This window comes from Schistocerca gregaria, chromosome 6, assembly GCF_023897955.1.
Source record: "Schistocerca gregaria isolate iqSchGreg1 chromosome 6, iqSchGreg1.2, whole genome shotgun sequence".
In the NCBI taxonomy this organism is placed as follows: domain Eukaryota; kingdom Metazoa; phylum Arthropoda; class Insecta; order Orthoptera; family Acrididae; genus Schistocerca; species Schistocerca gregaria.
The window spans coordinates 201,219,461-201,239,248 of NC_064925.1; positions in this window are offsets into that span (position 1 = coordinate 201,219,461).

Below are 19,788 nucleotides of genomic sequence, written 5' to 3' on the forward strand. Positions count from 1 at the left end.
AACCAGGTGGAAAATTTATGACAAAAAAAAATTACTCTTCTGGTCTTTAATCTTCCACAGTGTGGGGCGGCGGGTAAATTTAATACGCTTCCGTATTTAGTTTACAAGTTGAGATGTTTGACTGCCTTCTGCTGTGTTTACATGCCACAGCCTTTTACAACAGCCTGAAAACTAGTTGCGCAACCTTCCAGAAAGCTATGGAGACTCCGTAGGCTTACCCGGCGTAATAAGTTTTGAAAGTCTCCTCGGGTTTGCTGCCGGATGCTAAAATCAGCTCCATTCAATATTTCGGTGATCCAAATGTTCGCCGTCTTCAGGAGAACGCTGCTTTTGCTGCTGGGTCCCGCTGAGAACTGAACCAGCTGAATCAGTTTTCTGCGGAACTCAGCAGCAGAAGCAGCGTTCTCCTGAAGATGGCGAACAGTTGCATCTCCGAAATATTGAATCATTTAGCAGCAAACCCGAAGAGACTTTTAAACGATGCAGACCTTGCTGTTAAATAATCTTCGGTCCACAAATCCAGAATTCAGCCAGCCGAAACTGAAATAAAATTTTGCAGCTCTCTAAGAATTATGCAGAAAAGTCAGGAACCATAACGATAAGTAAAACGGATCAGTATATTCTGACAAGGAACAAACTGACAATGATGGAATAATCTCCCATGTGCAGACACCTTCTTTGTATATGGTCGATGGGGACGGCAAAGGAAGAGCTTCCTCCGAAACTGCTTCCTGCTTTGGCAGCAGCATCAATCAGCACCTTTATGACTACAAAATTATTTATATAGTTGTTAGTTTAAGTCTAAAACGATTCCAGATTTTCTCAGGGTCAAACTGTACTTTATTTATGTTGTATAAATCCTTAGCCCGATGACTCTTCATTTTGAACTCTGTAAATTTTCAAACGGCATGGAGGGTAGAAGGCGGCCTCTGAACTGTCTGTTTTAATTTCTGTATCTGTTCAAAATTACAATATTATCCTGAAACGTGGTACACCATCATTATTATACACCAACATTATTATATGTAATTATTGTAGTAGTGTCACCTTGGCTTTGTAGCTTAATAACAAATTTTGTAACTCGTTTTACAAAATTTAGGTACGAAAATTATATTTTCCTAATAAGTGAAAAGTAGATGAGGTAGCGTCATGAAAATTTCTACGACATGTTCTTTTAATAAACTGAACCTAGTTCCAGAACTAAAACTCTTTAACTCAAATATTACATGCTTCTGAAATTTCGAAAAAAGTATTATAACTCAAAAAGTAAAAGAGGTGGCTTCATGGAAACTTTTACCACCTGTTATTATGATAAACTGCATCTAATTCCAAAAGTAGAGCATTCTACGCTTAATCCTACGTGCGTCTTAAAATTTTAAACTAACTATGTAGTGGATCATGTTGTATTCACCCTGTTTCACCTTTTCATAATCTTACGAAATCTGACCAGGTATTGAAGTAGTATTTAAACGTTTAATTTTACATAAGTATATTGTGTAGTCTCTTTGTTAGCGGCTCACAGCACACTACGCTCTTTCGGAGCTTGGCAATGGAATGGGAAAAATCAGTGCTTTACTCGCCACACCAGCGCCGTTATTGTAATACGACGACATTTACTTTCCCACAAGGTGGATTTAGGGGTAGTTGCTCAAAAGTGTGCACAATTGCACAGTGAGAGTTATTAGATGTAACTGCAGTGTTGTGATATCTCATTCCAGTTTCTATTCAGTGGCGATCCTGTTCTTTTTGTCATTATGTGCTCTTGTTTTACTTTAGCAACAATGTCCCATTTGGTTTTAGTTTCACTGTGTGATTCTATTGCAGGTGCAACATTATTTAGCCTGACGGCGGTTACCTGATGCCAGGCAGTAGAAGCTAAAGGACATATGACACACTGTGCAAACGTACGTACTGTGGATAGAATATGAATTGAGAGAAAATCGAAGAAAGACGGAAGTAAGGAGAAGCAGCACAAATGAGAACGGCGAGGAAATTAACATCAGAATTCGTGACATGAAGTAGACAAGGAAGTATGCTACCTAGGCAGCAAAATAACCTTTGACGGACAGAGGAAGGATGTAAAAAGGAGCAGAGTAGCAACGACAAAATGGGCATTCCTGGCCAAAAGTAGTCCACACGTCTCAAACATAGGCCTAAATTTGAGTACGAAATTTTTAGGAATGCATAGCACTGTATGATAGTGAAACATGAACTGTGGGAAAACCGGAAAAGAAGAGAATCGAAACGTTTGAGATGTGGTGTTACAGAACAATATTGAAAATTAGAGGGTCTGATAACGTAAGGAATGAGGAAGTTCTCCGAAGAATCGCCGAGGAAAAGAATACATGGAAAATGCTGACAAGAAGAAGGGATAGGCTGGTAGGACATCTGTTAAGACATCAAGGAATAACTTCGATAGTAGAGGGCACTGTAGCAGGTAAAAGCTATCGAGGAATACAAGACTACGACACATCCATGAAATAATTGAGGACGTAGGTTGCAAGTCCTGCTTTGTGAGGTTTGTTGTGAACATAGTTCCGCGTAGTCAGCGCGTACACTAGACCGCGCCCCGCTAAGCACAACAGCGCAGGCGCAGCACTCGTCCGTCTCCGCACTACGAGATGGCGCTGCCATAGAAACGGACCAAATTCTGCTTCCGCCGATCTGCATATTAATATGTAACGCAGTCAATGAGATTGCTGCTAACGTATAACCTTTTCTCCTCGCGGATCACACTCGCGCAGTGATACATGAATGCGCGAGGTATTATAACGAGTGTACAGACCTCCGATGCGTCAGTCGGCATTTCTCTGCACCAGTCTATACCAGCCTGCATTTGTCTGCAAGTCTGTACGAGTTCTACATTTGTCTGTACCAGTCTATAGTCAAGTTTCAGTCTGCGCCTAATAAGATTACCATATTCCTGTACATAGCCATGAAGATAAATGTATAGACACTTTTGCCAAGTATCACAGATACACTCCTGGAAATTGAAATAAGAACATCGTGAATTCATTGTCCCAGGAAGGGGAAACTTTATTGACACATTCCTGGGGTCAGATACATCACATGATCACACTGACAGAACCACAGGCACATAGACACAGGCAACAGAGCATGCACAATGACGGCACTAGTACAGTGTATATCCACCTTCCGCAGCAATGCAGGCTGCTATTCTCCCTTGGAGACGATCGAAGAGATGCTGAATGTAGTCCTGTGGAACGGCTTGCCATGCCATTTCCACCTGGCGCCTCAGTTGGACCAGCGTTCGTGCTGGACGTGCAGACAGCGTGAGACGACGCTTCATCCAGTCCCAAACATGCTCAATGGGGGACAGATCCGGAGATCTTGCCTGCCAGGGTAGTTGACTTACACCTTCTAGAGCACGTTGGGTGATACGGGATACATGCGGATGTGCATTGTCCTGTTGGAACAGCAAGTTCCCTTGCCGGTCTAGGAATGGTAGAACGATGGGTTCGATGACCGTTTGGATGTACCGTGCACTATTCAGTGTCCCCTCGACGATCACCAGAGGTGTACGGCCAGTGTAGGTGTTGGCCCTGTGTGCCTCGGTCGTATGCAGTCCTGATTGTGGCACTCACCTGCACGGCGCCAGACACGCATACGACCATCATTGGCACCAAGGCAGAAGCGACTCTCATCGCTGAAGACGACACGTCTCCCTCCATTCACGCCTGTCGCGACACCACTGGAGGCGGGCTGCACGATGTTGGGGCGTGAGCGGAAGACGGCCTAACGGTGTGCGGGATCGTAGCCCAGCTTCATGGAGACGGTTGCGAATGGTCCTCGCCGATACCCCAGGAGCAACAGTGTCCCTAATTTGCTGGGAAGTGGCGGTGCGGTCCCCTACGGCACTGCGTAGTGTCCTACGGTCTTGACGTGCATCCGTGCGTCGCTGCGGTCCGGTCCCAGGTCGACGGGCACGTGCACCTTCCGCCGACCACTGGCGACAACATCGATGTACTGTGGAGACCTCACGCCCCGCGTGTTGAGCAATTCGGCGGTACGTCCACCCGGCCTCCCACATGCCCACTATACGCCCTCGCTCAAAGTCCGTCAACTGCACATACGGTTCACGTCCACGCTGTCGCGGCATGCTACCAATGTTAAAGACTGCGATGGAGCTCCGTATGCCACGGCAAACTGGCTGACACTGACGGCGGCGGTGCACAAATGCTGCGCAGCTAGCGCCATTCGACGGCGAACACCGCGGTCCCTGGTGTGTCCGCTGTGCCGTGCGTGTGATCATTGCTTGTACAGCCCTCTCGCAGTGTCCGGAGCTAGTATGGTGGGTCTGACACACCGTTGTCAATGTGTTCTTTTTTCCATTTCCAGGAGTGTATGTGTGAGAATAAGATTAACGTACCAATACCAAAGGAACTTCAGATTGTCGATTGAAAATAGCATCCAGAACCAAGTTAAGTAATTTTTATGCTTGTTATTATTTTAATAAATGTGTGTGAAAATTAATCAAGTTCTGTTTAAAGTTGGTCACCGTCAATCTGCTACTCTAAGCGTGTAAGTGGCATTTCTATCGTCTGACCTAACGGCAGAAGATAAACGCGGCACGATAAGACCACCAGACATATTGCTGACACTCGCCTATTTCGTTAGAGCGACAAGTCAAATAACCTGATGGTGTGTGTACTGGAGGTCTTACAGTGCGCACACCACAAGGTTGGTACATGGGAGGAATACGTAACGGGCAGCGTCAATCCAGTCAAAAGACTGATGAGTCAAAAAAAAAAAATTGGTACTGTCATATGACAGAACCACGATCTTCAGGAATTAAACTGCCAGTCTTTGGATCTGTAGCCCGCACAGTTTGCAGGTCCTACAAAATTGCCAGCAGTATGAGCATAATTCAGCGACGGGCCCTTCTCGGCGGAACATCAAGGGCGAGTTTTTCCGACCGCAACACAGCTCGGTTCCATTTCAGGCCTGGGCAGTATCTTATTCGCAGCGCGGCACGAGGCACGCGCCCCCGGAGTCGTAAGCCACTCGACTTTGCTCTCCCACGGTTAAATATTCATTGCCTTCTGCGAGCCGTCACGGAACGGAAAGGAGGAAAAGCGAGCCGCAGCGTGCGTCCGCACAAAACACTTGTCGTCACGCACATTGCCCCTGTTGGACGACCCGCGGGTCGGGTCGCCCCCAGACTGGGCTCGCTGGCTGGTTTCCCTCCTCTCCACTTCGCTTCGAGCTCGTACGCAAAGTCCTGCAAAAACAGCTCTAAATTACGTAGACGACCGCGTTATGGCCTAGGAGTCAAAAAAAAAAAGAGGGGGCGGAAATATTGTGCACCGTCGCGCCAACCCGCTCCCACTCCACTAGTTTCTCGACGGCGTGGAGACAGGGGCACATAAAGCGGGACAGGCGACAAAGAACGGCTGTATTAATGGCCTCTTTTTGACACAAAGCAGTGCGCCTACATGGACATTCACTCGGCGCCATTCGCCCGGAGCGTAAACGTGTTTGAGAGAGTGTGTGTATGTTTGTGTGTGTGAGTGTGTGTGTGTGTGCGTATGTGTGTTGTGTACGCCCGCGCGCAGGTTCGAAAATGTATATGACATATACGGGAGGTTGGGCACAGGTACACAGAGGAACAGAGGAAGAGAAACAGAAAGAAAACGAAAAGAGCGAGAATGGTGGAAAAGAAATTGTCGGACAAGGTAAAAGCACTGAAATAGCAGGACCGCACCGGTAGGCGAAGTGACGTTAATGGCTTCTTTAGCGGACTCGTATTTGTGCAACAAAACGGAATCGAGCATGCGCCACAGGTGAAAGTGAAGTTAACTCGCGAAGTAGTGAACGGACTCCTCCGTTTCGCTGTTCTCTGTTAACGCTCGGGCAGCCCTGCGTGAAATCTGGTTCAACGCTTCGCTGACTCCGTTAAGAGGGCGCACAGAGTATGTGGATCGTACAGGGTGCGTGGCATGGACGATGAACGTCGTTCAAGTGGTTAAGAGTGCGTCCCGAAATAAATCTAAGTGGTAGCACTTTTTTTGTATATTGTGAGCTCTGGCACAATTACTCGTACGTGTTCTAACGAGGTAAACAGGGTCCATACCAAAAGTTTCACGCATAATTTTTAATTGAATTTATTGTTTTTCAACGTAAACCTTATAAATCTTGGAAGTACATTCCTTTCTCATTAACGCATCTCTGCCACCTCTGGAAGATGTCATTGGAAACCTCCTGAAGGCTTTGCATCAAAATCTCTTTTGCCCTCGCCAGCAGATCCGTGATGGATAGAGAAACAATTAAAATCGCTCAAAAGAGGAAAGGCCGCTGGTCCTGATGGGATACCAGTTCGATTTTACACAGAGTACGCGAAGGAACTTGCCCCCCTTCTTGCAGCGGTGTACCGTAGGTCTCTAGAAGAGCGAAGCGTTCCAAAGGATTGGAAAAGGGCACAGGTCATCCCCGTTCTCAAGAAGGGACGTCGAACAAATGTGCAGAACTATATACCTATATCTCTAACGTCGATCAGTTGTAGAATTTTGGAACACGTATTATGTTCGAGTATAATGTCTTTTCTGGAGACTAGAAATCTACTCTGTGGAATCAGCATGGGTTTCGAAAAAGACGATCGTGTGAAACCCAGCTCGCGCTATTCGTCCACGAGACTCAGAGGGCCTTAGACACGGGTTCACAGGTAGATGCCGTGTTTCTTGACTTCCGCAAGGCGTTTGACACAGTTCCCCACAGTCGTTTAATGAACAAAGTAAGAGCATACGGACTATCAGATCAATTGTGTGATTGGATTGAGGGGTTCCTAGATAACAGAACGCAGCACGTCATTCTCAATGGAGAGAAGTCTTCCGAAGTAAGAGTGATTTCAGGTGTGCCGCAGGGGAGTGCCATAGGACCGTTGCTATTCACAATATACATAAATGACCTGGTGGATGACATCGGAAGTTCACTGAGGCTTTTTGCAGATGATGCTGTGGTGTATCGAGAGGTTGCAACAATGGAAAATTGTACTGAAATGCAAGAGGATCTGCAGCGAATTGACGCATGGTGCACGGAATGGCAATTGAATCTCAATGTAGCGAAGTGTAATGTGATGCGAATACATATAAAGATAGGTCCCTTATCATTTAGCTACAAAATAGCAGGTCAGCAACTGGAAGCAGTTAATTCCATAAATTATCTGGGAGTACGCATTAGGAGTGATTTAAAATGGAATGATCATATAAAGTTGATCGTCGGTAAAGCAGATGCCAGACTGAGATTCATTGGAAGAATCCTAAGGAAATGCAATCCGACAACAAAGGAAGTAGGTTACAGTACGCTTGTTCGCCCAATGCTTGAATACTGCTCAGCAGTGTGGGATCCGCACCAGGTAGGGTTGATAGAACAGATAGAGAAGATCCAACGGAGAGCAGCGCGCTTCGTTACAGGATCATTTAGTAATTGCGAAAGCGTTACGGAGATGATAGATAAACTCCAGTGGAAGACTCTGCAGGAGAGACGCTCACTAGCTCGGTACGGGCTTTTGGGGAAGTTTCGAGAACATACCTTCACCGAAGAGTCAAGCAGTATATTGCTCCCTCCTACGTATATCTCGCGAAGAGACCATGAGGATAAAATCAGAGAGATTAGAGCCCACACAGAAGCATACCGACAATCCTTCTTTCCACGTACAATACGAGACTGGAATAGAAGGGAGAACCGATAGAGGTACTCAGGGTACCCTCCGCCACACACCGTCAGGTGGCTTGCGGAGTACGGATGTAGATGTAGATGATTTTTGATTAGTTTTTTTTTAAGTAGTTTCACGTTCCATGGATTTTTTGTACGATAAATCTTAATGATGAGGAACAAGTCATCCCACATTCAAATCACAAATTTGTAAATATGGCGACATGCTGAACAGTTATAAGTACTTTTTAATAAGAAATATGCAGATATGAGACAGTAATTCCTACCTTTCACACGTAACAACACTATAAATTATTCTACAGATAGAATGAATTACCTAGGAGAAAATTTTTCAGCTCGTTTTAAAATTTTACTTTTGCTGTCTATCAGACAATTTGTACTCGTATTACTTAGTAAACGATCAATAAGTTTAGTTGAAGCATTATGCACCTTTTTTGTGCTAAGGACAACCTTAATGTGGAGTACTGAATGTCTTTTTTCCTTCTGATATTGTAATTGTGTATATCATTGTTTCTCTTGAACTATAGCAAGTTATCCGCAACAGAGTTAAAGAGGGAATAAATATACCGTGGAGCAGTAGTCAGACTGCTGAACTGCTTAAACAGATGTCTACAAGACGATCGTGGTGGAGCACCTATATTATTCTTAAAGCAAGTTTATGAGCAATGAAGATTTTCTTTCTGAAAGATGAGTTACTCAGAACATTATTCTACATGATATTATTAGAACGAAAATATGCAAAGCTTGTCAAGTTATTGATTTGTCTCTCTCCAAGATTTCCATCGATTCTAAGAGCAAATTCGGCTGAACAAAGTTGTCTTAGGTGTTCCAAAACGTGCTTTTTCTAGTTTAAATCCTCGTCAACTTGGACAATTAAAGATTTTGGACTTTTTACCCTCACCATGTGTGTATCAACTCTAGATATGCAAAACTGAAAATGTTGTGTCTTTTTAAAATTGAGGGTGACACCATTCGTAGTAAATCAGTGACACTTTGAAGTACATTGTTTGCCATTTCTTCTGTTGCTTGGATTGATTTCACTACTAGTCTCATCCGTTAAAAGAATTACTACTGCTTGTTTTATATTAGATGTAAGATCGTTTATATATATGAGGAGCCTTGGAGAACCCCATACATGATTTCTCGCCAGTCAGCAGAACATCTCCTCATTACATTAGTTACTAACAAGGGAATGGTCAGACTTGTCATGTTGAAACCTGTGTTGCTTTTTTTACCACTGTGAGTTAACACTGCAAGAAGTCTGTATGCAGAATTTTAGCTGCTGACATGACCTGGAAGTCTGTAAACAATTTTATGAAGTAAGACATTACTGTCGCATTGTTTCCGCGCTTATAACTGCCTCTTGCAGAACCCTGAGCTCTCTCGCTACGCTATACCAACGCCATCTAGGGACAAGGTGGCGTTAGCTACGCGCCGCTCTCCTGCCACAGGAGTGAGAGAGCTGATGATTCCCCCAGTGAAAGCGATCGTATGATTATTAAACATTCGTTGACAAATATGACTGATATGTTATCCACAACATTCTTTCCAATTAGCTGTGAAATAGACAAAAATAATTATACGGTTTAGAACACGTCCAAATTTTATTTCTTGCAATTACCGCAAAAATGCGAAATATTGATACAATTTTCAAAACAGGTTTTTTGTGCACCAAGAACATGCAAGCAAAGACGACATATGACAGCCCTGCGAATCACAGACGTTGTTAGATGTCCACAGACAAAACTGGGCCAGTGTTAGGAATGAATCAGACTTACTATCAGTATATTTCAAGGAGTGCCACGCATGTTTAATCAAATTTAGTAACAGTGGGGAGGAAAACTGATAATGTACTACTGACTGCAGCTTGAGAATATTGTCACGGTGATAGACAGGCAATTGCAGTGATCCGCACACAATAATTTTCTCTGTTAGTTTTCTGTAAAATGCCTTCCACTGGAGGAAAAATTCTCTGTCTAAAGGTTGAATTACGTTCGTCGTGGCGGGTGGAATCTGAAGTATCTCTACTGCTTTGTCAGGGTGGGCTCGAAATACAGCTTTTAGTGAATCTGACCTTTTATGACCTGACCACGAATCTAGTACGAGAAGAGATTTGTTCCCGCAGAACGGAAGAAAAACATGACGCATGAAAAGTGTAACGTTTTTATTTCCCATTTTTCCAGACTTCGATGCGTCTACCACAAGATTGTTTGCGTAGAACATTGTTCTTTTGACACGTGGTCCAAAACGTCCAGTTGGTTCTTGAAGACACATATAGTTTAGGCAGGAATGAACCATCCAGACTAATTATGGGCTTTATAGTGTATGAATGGGTGAGAGCAGTCGTGGACTTCGCAATCGCCTCAATATGTTTTTCCCCTTTGAATGACAGTGTTCTTTCCGCACGCATATCTTTTTGAAAACCTGACTGATCTGCATTGTACACGTACTAAAACTAGCGATCTTATTTTTTGCATTCGTAAAAAAAGCTTCTATAATTTCGATTTGTGTCACTTCATTTTCCGACCTGTTTCTCGATACAAATTTTGTTACTTTTCTTGCCACAATTTTATGTGATCTTTTGAAGCGACTAATCCAACTTTGATAAGCTGTAAATTTTTTAGCGCTTATCGCGTTAGCAATCTCTAACATTAATCACTCAAAGTTGTATCGCTGACACTAAATGACTGTTGTCTGTCATCGGTAAATAGCTCAAAAAGTCGCGCATTTATCTCCGTCCCAATTTTCAGTCGACTCTTAAGTCACCGCTTTTTCTTTGTCTGATAAGGTAATTGTATTTTCTAGTGTTGCTTTCGGAGATAATTGATGATGGTACGTGGCACTATCACTCGAAGAGTCTTCTTGAGTGCACCTTTCGTCGGTGTCTTCGCCTCTTCAGATTCACAGTCTGCAATATCGAGTGTTTCAGTTGTTTCTAGCCACATGTCTGCGCCATTTGCATGCTCGTCTAGAAGTTCAACAACCATGTCGCACAATACATAGTCTTCAAGCGTGTTTTCTTTTGATTGCTTCATTTGGCGTCTGTAGTATATCTCCATGGCAAGCAGCAAAACATTTACATGGTTCGCCATCACCTGTGAGGGGAGATCGAATGTTCACCGTAATGTGGCTTGCGGAGTATAGATGAATCAGGTACAGAATATCTTTTACATCTCTAACCAGTTTGAGGACGGTATGTTTCGAAATACGTACCAGAAATTAAAAGGAGGTGCATGCCACAGAAACGAATATTCGTTTTCCCTTTCCACCAAAACCGTGCAGCGACATTCCTCTTCAGTGAACGCCGCGATAAGACGGCCGCACTTCCCGAACATGCGCACAACGCTCGCGACTCGCCATTTCCAGGGGTGGCCAGCCGTCACTGCAAGCGCCAAGCAGCAAACACAGCCATTTTCGTGATTTTTTTTTTTTAGGTGACTTCCAGCTCATATCAGCAGCTACAATTTTGCATACGGACCTTTTGCACATTTAAATAACAGTGCTAAAAAAAGTAATACATGTTTCGGCATGACGAGTCTGACCATTCCCTCGTAAGTACAGCTTCCTGCATAAGTTTCATTAGATGTCATATTATCCATTGGTTGCCTGTATCAATTCCACAAAAACTCAGTTTATCTAGGAAAATTTTGTAATCCAAACAGTCTGATACCTCACACAGGTTAAATGTGTGAAATACTATGGGACTTAACTGCTAATGTCATCAGTCCCTAAACTTACACACCACTCAACCTGAATTAGACTAAGGACAAACACACACATCCATGCCCGAGGGAGGACTCGAACCTCAGCCGGGACAGACAGGTCACGGAGAATACCAAGCGACACTGTTTTGTTATTAAGTAGTTGCGGAATTTGGTAAGCGGACATGTAAATAGCATTCTCAGTAGAGCAATTCTTCTGAAAGCGAAAACGTCATTTCTGAGAAGCCTGCCGCGGTGACTGAGCGGTTCTAGGCGCTTCAGCCCGAAACTGAGCGACTGTTGCGGTCGTAGGTTTGAATCCTGCCTCGGGCATGGATGTGTGTGATGTCCTTAGGTTAGTTAGGTTTAAGTAGTTCTAAGTGCTAGGGAACTGATGACCTTAGATGTTAAGTCCCATAGTGCTCAGAGCCATTTCTGAGACTGTTATTGTTACTCAAGGGGGATACTAATATAGAACAGATCACCTTCTCAATTTTGGTAATTTATGTCAGTAGTGAAGCAGGTCGGTAGTTATTGACATTTCCCCTATCACCTTCCTTGCAGCGGATATATTTCAATCTCTTTGGAAAAATGCCTTGACTTAGCGATGCATTACGTATTTCAGGCAAAACAGGGCTTATTATATGACAATAGATCTTCAGTGCTCTGTTGGAAACACCATCAAATCCAGAACGATTCTTTTTTTTTTACCGAATATGTAATTTTCTTAATTTCAGAGGGAGAATTTGATGGTACATTCAAATGACTGAATTTTGTGAGAGTTGATTTTTCAACATACTGCTTTGTACTATATTTAAGAAATGGTCCTTAAACACATCTCGTACCTGTGACTCATCGTTTATGGCCATTCCATTTAACACAGTAGTGATGATATCTTATCCTTTGGCCTGTTGTTCTGTCTCTTGTTTCACTACATTCCACACAGTCTTACGTCTGTTGTCGAAGAATTACTGATTTGTGTCATACTGTGCACGTGCCTCTATTTTTAATAGCTTTCCTTAATAATTTCGAGTAGGTCTTGTAGCGTACAGCTCCTGCAGGATCTTTAATAGTTCTTGCCAACAGATACGTTTCCCCTTTCCTTTTAGAAGATACTTTAATGCTTCTTGTGATCCATGTTTTTTACAGGGCTGTTTAATGTCCTTTCTGATTAGCCTATGCAAAAAGTTATTTTCAAACAATGATGTGAATTATTTGTGGGTAGATTAAATTTCATGTCGTCATTTGGTTCATTATAAATTTCATCCCAGGTCATGTCTTGTAAAATATTCTTAAAAACTATTGTTCTGCAGTCATTAGTTATTCTGATTGATGTTGTTGTTGTTGTCTTCAGTCCTGAGACTGGTTTGATGCAGCTCTCCATGCTATTCTATCCTGTGCAAGCTGCTTCATCTCCCAGTACCTACTGCAACCTACATCCTTCTGAATCTGCTTAGTGTACTCATCTCTCGGTCTCCCTCTACGATTTTTACCCTCCACGCTGCCCTCCAATGCTAAATTTGTGATCCCTTGATGCCTCAAAACATGTCCTACCAACCGATCCCTTCTTCTAGTCAAGTTGTGCCACAAACTTCTCTTCTCCCCAATCCTATTCAATACCTCCTCATTAGTTACGTGATCTATCCACCTTATCTTCAGTATTCTTCTGTAGCACCACATTTCGAAAGCTTCTATTCTCTTCTTGTCCAAACTAGTTATCGTCCATGTTTCACTTCCATACATGGCTACACTCCAAACAAATACTTTCAGAAACGACTTCCTGATACATAAATCTATATTCGATGTTAACAAATTTCTCTTCTTCAGAAACGCTTTCCTTGCCATTGCCAGTCTACATTTTATATCCTCTCTACTTCGACCATCATCAGTTATTTTACTTCTGATTGATATTCACTGAGAAATATCAATACAGCGAGGCACCATCTTATTTACCGTAACTGTGCATCATGATCAGGGAGAGCATTTCTTACTGGGAATGCACTTATTTTCCTGCTTTGAGAGTCATCAGAGGAAACATCATCAATTAGGGAACTACTGTTTTTAACGACCCGTATTGAAAAGTTAATTACTGAGATTAAATTCTACGATTCAAATAGGGTTTCCAGATCATTTTCCACAGCGGACAAATAGACGTGCTTCGTGTCTCGTATCTTTCATGAGGTGCCATTGCCTATTCTATATCTTTGTTAGCACTGATTTTACTTACGCGGTGACGGTGAAACTATTCGCAACCTCTGAGTTTCCTCCATCGCGAACGTTTACGCCACCTACGAACTTACAATGACCATCGTCTGGGGAAAGCCATTTGCAGTAAATGGCAAGCTTAATCGATGGTCCTTTTATTTCGCCAATGGGAGATACTGATATCTCGTCTGCTGGTCATACTGAGAGCTCCAACCGACATCTGTTTCTGGACCCGCGCCACACCGCCCCGCCCGTTGTCCCGGGCGAAATAATCTGTTGTCTCAAAATCTTCACTGAATATTTACTTCTGTGCCTTATGTTACCAGCAAACAGCAGGATATCTATAAAACTCTAAGCGTGCATCAATTAGCAGAGATGTTCCTGGCGGGAACTCCAAGGCCATTAAATCATACAGGCATTTCTGCGGGGAACTCAGTAATACGCTCACCAGATCTGTTTGTGGGCTCTCATGCGGATTATCTGCAAGTCCGGTGGTCTCGTGCTATAGATGTGGTAGTAGAAGATGGAAGAAAGATTTACATTCAGATAGTATGATGTTTTAGAAATTCAGTCCTCACCCAAAAGCGGGCACTGAAATAAGTCCAATGGGGACAAGTGAAAATTTGTGCTGGATCGTGCCGGGGCACGGATTTACCACTTTATACGATCGATCGACTTAACTGTATCAGCTGTCCGAGCACGCTTTCCTCCAACACAAATTCTCAAACTATTACACAGTACACATGTAGCGTCAGCTCTCCATTATCCTCATTGCTCTCAGCTTCTTCGCAGTGCACACAGACACCACACTTGTAAATAATATACACACATCAAAAAAAGTTTCGCATCACCCAGGTTCCCAGAACTCCTGCAGACAGAAATTGGCTGTAGATATTGTATCACAGACACAGTCCCTTTGACTGTTCAGAGATGTCACCAAATCGCCCAAAGATGTAAACAACCACGTATGAGCAGCCCCTATTAGACGGAGCGGGTCCGACAGCTGATCAGTTTCAGTCTTTCCACGAGGAAGGAGCTACACGGCTCGTGTTGTCTGTAGTTCAGCCATGCCTAGACGGTCAATACAGCGGTTCGATCGTGTCCGCATTGTTACTGTGTGCCAGGAAGGGCTCTCAACAAGGGAAGTGTCCAGGCGTCCCGGAGTGAACCAAAGCGATGTTGTCGGGACATGTAGAAGAGGAACTGCCGATGACATGCCTCGCTCATGCCGCCCAAGGGCTACTACTGCAGTGAATGACCGCTACCTACGGATTATGTTGATCTCTATTCCAATATTGTCTACAGGTTCCGGAAATCTCGGAACCGAGGTGATGCAAAACTTTTTTGATGTGAATATGATGAAGGCCGAGAGCCCAGTGGGAACCTTGTATCCTATTGTAAAGCACGTTACATGTTTAGCCAACACGCTATAACGAACAGCTGAAACAGTACGTCTAAAATACGATGATTTGAATACGCTGATAGCTTGCACCAAGTAGATGCATAAGATATACATGTATAATAATTTTGACAGCATTAATTAAATAATATGTTGACGTTTTTTCCTGTTTTAATGATAGATATTCTTGAATTAACATGCTCGTATTGCCGATTTAGAGATATACAGCCAGATTTAAATTTGCCACCACAACCTATGTTGACCAGGTGGCGTACAACATAAATGCTACCATCTTTTACTGTGATAATCGTGGTGAATATAAACGTCGGTAAAAGATCTAAATTCCTGGAGGTTTGAAACTTTGCTTGGGTGGCTCAGATGGTAGAGCACTTCCCCACGAAAGGCAAAGGTCCCGAGTTCGAGTCCCGGTCCGGCACACAGTTTTAATCTGCCAGGAAGTTGCATATCAGCGCACACTCCGTTGCAGAGTGAAAATCTCATCCTACAGGTTTATTGAGGTTAACATGTGTTTACTTCATTGTACTGAGAAACCTTAAGTTACTGCCTCACAACTGATTTACTTTTCGGTGTTGATGATAGACACTTCTGAAGCCACTGATGCACTCATGAAAACAAATTTTAAGTAGGATTTGATTTATAAAAATCAAAGTTTGTGGATTTTCCTGCGGCAGTAATTGAGTTGGAAATTGTTCATGGTTAACAATTGCGCAACAGTTGTACAATGCTTTCATTAACCGAAATCTTAACACGACAGAAGTCTCTATAAGTTGCTACACTTAGTCCTATCTTAAGGTGTATCTGAAACATAAAGTAAAACAATGGTTGTAATCCATTCCTTTAAACAATTGAAAAATTTAAAAAATTAAAATTAGAAGTGAAAATTAGGGTACAATGATTAAAAATAGCCTACCTAACATTAATAGGACGTCATGTCCATGTCTAAACGACTAGTAGGCAAACATATATCGTAGGTGGAATAGTATCCAATACTGTGGCTCCAAAGAACCCCAAATTTCAAGCGTGGCCAGGGAAAATACCTCTCGTCCCAAAATTGCCACTGGAAATGCATGCAATTTACAAAAATAAAGCCACCATAGGACACTACGTGGAAGCCACACAGTAGACCTAATTTAAATTAAGTAACGACCCCAGGCTATTTTAATGTCATACACGTTACAGTTTGTTTTATGTACTATGAGTCCTCAGTGGCGATTTTTTGAGATGTTATCACATACCTCTGCAATCCTGAATCAGAAAGACGAAACTGGGAGTGACACACGAAAAATTTATCACTCTTGAAGAAGACTCATCCGAGCAAATCCAAAGCCATCTTCTTTTCCTCCAAAGCCGTGAGTCACAGTGAATATGCGCCTCAATAACCAACATTTAATGGTCAGTTTTACACTCAAGCTCCCACCCATTTGCTGGATAGGGTGAAACACGTCTGGAAAGGCGTCACTAAGATTTGACTTTGCATTAAGACAATGTGCCGAAACAACACTTCCCTCGACATGCAAGAGTTCCCCACCGGAAATAGGGGTGAAACGCGGCCTCGGCTACCGTACAGTCCTGATTTCTTTTTGTTTCCGAGAATAAAGAGAAGTTACATGTAAAACATTACACGTTAGCATCTCACCATACGGAAAAAAGAGGAGTTCTTACATATAGTACGACAGAACACAAGTTCAAAACCATTGAGGCAGGTAGATTTTGTAAAGATCAACACATAGATGCGTGTGCTTGTGAATTACTACTGAGAAATATTTGACGTTTAATTGTAACTGTATATTGATCCCTACTGGGAAATTTTCAACTGTTTATGAGGAATTTGGATTCCTTATTAAGCTATCTGTCATGCAACAGGAAACAGTTAATAGACAGTGCTAATTTCAATGCAAGTTTTCTTAAAGATCCACATTTGGTTTCCCTATTTTCAACTTTGAACAGCAATGTACTGAGCCAGACTTCGCGCATTCTTGATCGAGCAGTCGAATCAATCTCCACTGTACTCACACTATTACCAAATGTTAAACAGCCAATTTCATTCCTCACCAGAACGCAGATTATGTTACGGACACTAATCCAATTCGCCAAACTTATTCCTGCCTGTATTTCCGTCAAAAAGTTATCATAACAGTGTCAGGATAGAGCGACAGTTGTGTGGCCTTCCTCAAGAAATTTCAACTGTGAACAAACTTTAAAAATCTGTCACAAACTTTTAATTAAGCCCTATTGCTCAAAGAGAGTCCTTAAATAAAGAGTTAGATTTCGCAAGACGATAAGAATAAGACATAAGGAGAGCTCCGTAACAGCAATCATAGTATTGTCAGAGAAACCTTTTATTCTCATTCAAACCAAAAGAAATGCAAACCTGGTATCCTGCAGGCGACACGGACTGAGAGGAAATGAAAATTTGATGGGCGCTTCAGCGGAAACATAAGGGCCCTTTATTACTTGAACCTTACCTTGTACAGTCACGCAGGTGGGACTCGGAAGTGTCTGGGCCTGAAGGAAAATGGCCGAAACTGTTGAGACCGCCTCTTTCGAAACACGTTTGAAAGAATCCAGTCTAGGTTTTACTCCTTTTATCATCTCAGACTCCTTTATAGTGTGCATGTGCTGCTGTTTGATAGGTTTTGAAACATACCTCTCTAATTTTCTTTAAAACGGCCAGATATTCTTATTCAAATTATTTGCACAAAAAGAATTACCAGTATATCTTTACGTAAGATCGTAACATTTGTAGACTCTTATTAGCATAAATCTCAAGTAAGCGGTCCATAATTTATTTTGTGTCATCAGTCTTCTGATTTGTTACATACTGCCTGCCACGTATTTCTCTCCTGTGCTAACTTCTTCATCTCAGAGTAGGAGCTGCAACCTACGTCCTCAATTATATGCTGCAGTGGTTCCCAACAGGTGGTCCGCGGACCACCAGGGGTCCACGAGCAATGCCAGAGGGGTCCGCAAGATGCTATTAGAATAAAAAATATATTAAATATATTTCGTATGATAACAGATTTTTGTTTTGTTTTGGACGCTTCCTGCATGAGCAGAGCTTTAGCGAACGCTAACTTCTGCGTCTAGCGTCTTTCTAGAGCCAACTGGCACTAGCACACTCTAGCGCAAAACTAGAATTAGATAGATACAAATAGTTCTGCTGTATGCCGTCAGACTGCGCGCACTGCCTCTTTGCAGCTGACAACTGACAGTCACTTTACACTGAAACTCGCATTTCAGACGACAATCGGCCATTGTTAATTTATTGCCAGTGCTTTCACAGACCGTGTTGTTTACATATTCAATATTCTGTATTAAAACAGTAGTGTTTTTAAAGCGTTGTTTCTCGCAGAAGCTACAGTTCGCGTAGTTAAAAATGGAGCATTGGTTAAAAAGTGGTTCGTTAAAACGAGAAAGATCTATATATGAAGAGGAAGGTAATGCATTTGATGTTCAAGCAAGCAGTGAATCTCGAACCGAAGTTGTCAGTGTCCATTGGAACCTAAATCGTTGGCGTCCGTTGAACCTTACCCTTCCAGGATCAGTGTTAAGCTTACTGGAAAAATTAGAAAGTGTAACTCTGATTACATGGAAATCAGTTTTACGTTCACTGGACCTGGGCAACTGCCTAAACCTCAATGTGTAATTTGCTATGAAAACCTTTCTAATGAATGTATGAAACCAGCAAAACTCCCGCGCCATCTTGAAACAAAGCACCTAGAGTACAACAGTAAGTCATTAGATTTTTTCAAAAATAAATTGGGAGAATTGAAAACATCTCGTAAAACAACTACCAAACACTGTGGTGAAAATGTGTATGAAAATGCAATCCTTGTTAAGGAACTTATACTGCCACCAGCAATAATACTTTGCAAGAGAATGTTAGGTGATGCAGCTGCTAAGGTAATAGGAACTGTCCCGCACTCAAATAATACTGTTCAAAGACGACTTACTGATATTGTAATTAATATCGAAGAAACATTGCTAGCTAGACTTTGCATGAGTGACATGTACAGTCTACAATTGAATGAAAGTAGAGACATATCATAAAAAAGCTATAATGTTTGAAGATTTCTTTTTTCCTGCGAACTACTGCATACAACAGTAGACGATATTTTTACTGCATTGAATAATTATCTAAATTGACACGATGTCATCTGGAAAAAATGTGTAGGCTTGTTGACGGATGGAGCAAAGTCAGTGGCTGGAAAAAAACAGGACTTCTAGCTCGTAGCAAAGCAGTAGCCCCTGAGGTGAAAATGACTCACTGTTATATCCATCGTGAAGCCTTAGTAGCCAAGAGATTGCCTGAGCCTTTGCAAACGATACTTAACGAAGTAGTTCAAATCATCAAATACATTAAAACTCGACGTCTGCAATCCCGAATATATTCTTTGTTGTGTAAAGGGATCTGCAGTGAGCACGATAAACTTGTTATTCATACGGAAGTAAGACAGCTTTCTCGAGGTAGGATCTTGTCAAGATGTTCTGAACTTAGAGACAAGGTTCGTGTCTTCTTTCTTGACACAAGGTACGCTGATTTTCTCACTAACTTCTTTTGGCTTTGCTCAGTTGCGTACTTGGCTGATGTGTTTGAACACTTGAATGTGTTAAACTTGAGTTTACAAGTAAAAATTGTAAGCATGTTCAAAGTTGAGGTTAAGATTAGTCCTATCGTCAAAAAGTGTCAGATCTGGACATCAAGGACAGAAAACGAGTCACTAATTAACTTCTATACTTTAAAATAATTATTGGAGTCATCAGAGGAGA